The sequence below is a fragment of the Salmo salar genome, chromosome 12 (assembly GCF_965601325.2).
Source record: "Salmo salar chromosome 12, fSalSal1, whole genome shotgun sequence".
Lineage (NCBI taxonomy): Eukaryota > Metazoa > Chordata > Actinopteri > Salmoniformes > Salmonidae > Salmo > Salmo salar.
The window spans coordinates 72,796,272-72,798,809 of record NC_138302.1 but is presented as its reverse complement, the minus strand read 5'-3'; positions in this window follow the sequence as shown (position 1 = coordinate 72,798,809).

Genomic DNA, 2,538 nt, shown 5'->3' with positions numbered 1-2,538 from the left:
CTCTGTGTCTCTGTCTCTCTGTCTCACTGTCACTTTGTCTCTCTCTGTCTCTCTGTTTCTCTGTCTCTCTATCTCTCTGTCTCTCTGTCTCTCTGTCTCTCTCTGTCTCTCTGTCTCTCTCTGTCTCACTGTCTCTCTGTCTCTCTATGTCTATGTCTCTCTGTCTCTCTGTCTCTCTGTCTCTATATCTCTCTGTTTCTCTGTCTCTCTGTCTCTCTGTCTGTCTCTCTGTGTCTCTGTCTCTCTGTCTCTCTGTCACTCTGTATCTTTGTCTCTCTCTGTCTCTCTGTTTCTCTGTCTCTCTGTCTCTCTGTCTCTCTGTTTCTCTGTCTCTCTGTTTCTCTGTCTCTCTGTCTCTCTGTGTCTCTGTGTCTCTGTTTCTCTGTCTCTCTGTCTCTCTGTCTCTCTGTCTCTCTGTGTCTCTCTGTCTCTCAGTCTCTCAGTCTCTCTGTCTCTCTGTCTCTCAGTGTCTCTGTCTCTCTGTCTTTCTGTCTCTCTGTGTCTCTGTCTCTCTATCTCTCTGTCTCTCTGTCTCTCTGTCTCTCTCTGTCTCTCTGTCTCTCTCTGTCTCTCTGTCTCTCTGTCTCTCTATGTCTATGTCTCTCTGTCTTTCTGTCTCTCTGTCTCTCTATCTCTCTGTCTCTCTGTTTCTCTGTTTCTCTGTCTCTCTGTTTGTCTCTCTGTGTCTCTGTCTCTCTGTCTCTCTGTCACTTTGTCTCTTTGTCCCTCTCTGTTTCTCTGTCTCTCTATCTCTCTGTCTCTCTGTCTCTCTCTGTCTCTCTGTCTCTCTCTGTCTCTCTGTCTCTCTATGTCTATGTCTCTCTGTCTCTCTGTCTCTCTGTCTCTCTATCTCTCTGTCTCTCTGTTTCTCTGTCTCTTTGTCACTCTGTCTCTTTGTCTCTCTCTGTCTCTCTGTTTCTCTGTCTCTCTGTCTCTCTGTCTCTTTGTCTCTCTCTGTATCTCTGTCTCTCTTTGTCTATGTCTCTCTGTCTCTATGTCTCTCTATTTCTCTGTCTCTCTGTCTCTCTGTCTCTCTGTTTCTCTGTCTCTCTGTCTCTCTGTTTCTCTGTCTCTCTGTCTCTCTGTCTCTCTCTGTCTCTGTCTCTCTGTCTCTCTGTTTCTCTGTCTCTCTGTCTCTCTGTCTCTCTGTTTCTCTGTCTCTCTGTCTCTCTGTCTCTCTGTGTCTCCATTTCTCTGTCTCTCTGTCTCTCTGTCTCTCTCTGTCTCTCTATGTCTATGTCTCTCTGTCTCTCTGTCTCTCTGTCTCTATATCTCTGTTTCTCTGTCTCTCTGTCTCTCTGTCTGTCTCTCTGTGTCTCTGTCTCCCTATCTCTCTGTCTCTCTGTCTCTCTGTCTCTCTCTGTCTCTCTGTCTCTCTGTCTCTCTCTGTCTCTCTGTCTCTCTGTCTCTCTGTGTCTCTGTCTCTCTATCTCTCTGTCTCTCTGTCTCTCTGTCTCTCTCTGTCTCTCTGTCTCTCTCTGTCTCTCTGTCTCTTAGTCTCTCTGTCTCTCTGTCTCTCTATCTCTCTGTCTCTCTGTTTCTCTGTCTCTCTGTCTCTCTGTCTGTCTCTCTGTGTCTCTGTCTCTCTGTCTCACTGTCACTTTGTCTCTCTCTGTCTCTCTGTTTCTCTGTCTCTCTATCTCTCTGTCTCTCTGTCTCTCTGTCTCTCTCTGTCTCTCTGTCTCTCTCTGTCTCACTGTCTCTCTGTCTCTCTATGTCTATGTCTCTCTGTCTCTCTGTCTCTCTGTCTCTATATCTCTCTGTTTCTCTGTCTCTCTGTCTCTCTGTCTGTCTCTCTGTGTCTCTGTCTCTCTGTCTCTCTGTCACTCTGTATCTGTGTCTCTCTCTGTCTCTCTGTTTCTCTGTCTCTCTGTCTCTCTGTCTCTCTGTTTCTCTGTCTCTCTGTTTCTCTGTCTCTCTGTCTCTCTGTGTCTCTGTGTCTCTGTTTCTCTGTCTCTCTGTCTCTCTGTCTCTCTGTCTCTCTGTGTCTCTCAGTCTCTCAGTCTCTCAGTCTCTCTGTCTCTCTGTCTCTCTGTCTCTCAGTGTCTCTGTCTCTCTGTCTTTCTGTCTCTCTGTGTCTCTGTCTCTCTATCTCTCTGTCTCTCTGTCTCTCTGTCTCTCTCTGTCTCTCTGTCTCTCTCTGTTTCTCTGTCTCTCTGTCTCTCTATGTCTATGTCTCTCTGTCTCTCTGTCTCTCTGTCTCTCTATCTCTCTGTCTCTCTGTTTCTCTGTTTCTCTGTCTCTCTGTTTGTCTCTCTGTGTCTCTGTCTCTCTGTCTCTCTGTCACTTTGTCTCTTTGTCTCTCTCTGTTTCTCTGTCTCTCTGTCTCTCTATGTCTATGTCTCTCTGTCTCTCTGTCTCTCTGTCTCTCTATCTCTCTGTCTCTCTGTTTCTCTGTTTCTCTGTCTCTCTGTTTGTCTCTCTGTGTCTCTGTCTCTCTGTCTCTCTGTCACTTTGTCTCTTTGTCTCTCTCTGTCTCTCTGTCTCTCTCTGTCTCTCTGTCTCTCTATGTCTATGTCTCTCTGTCTCTCTGTCTCT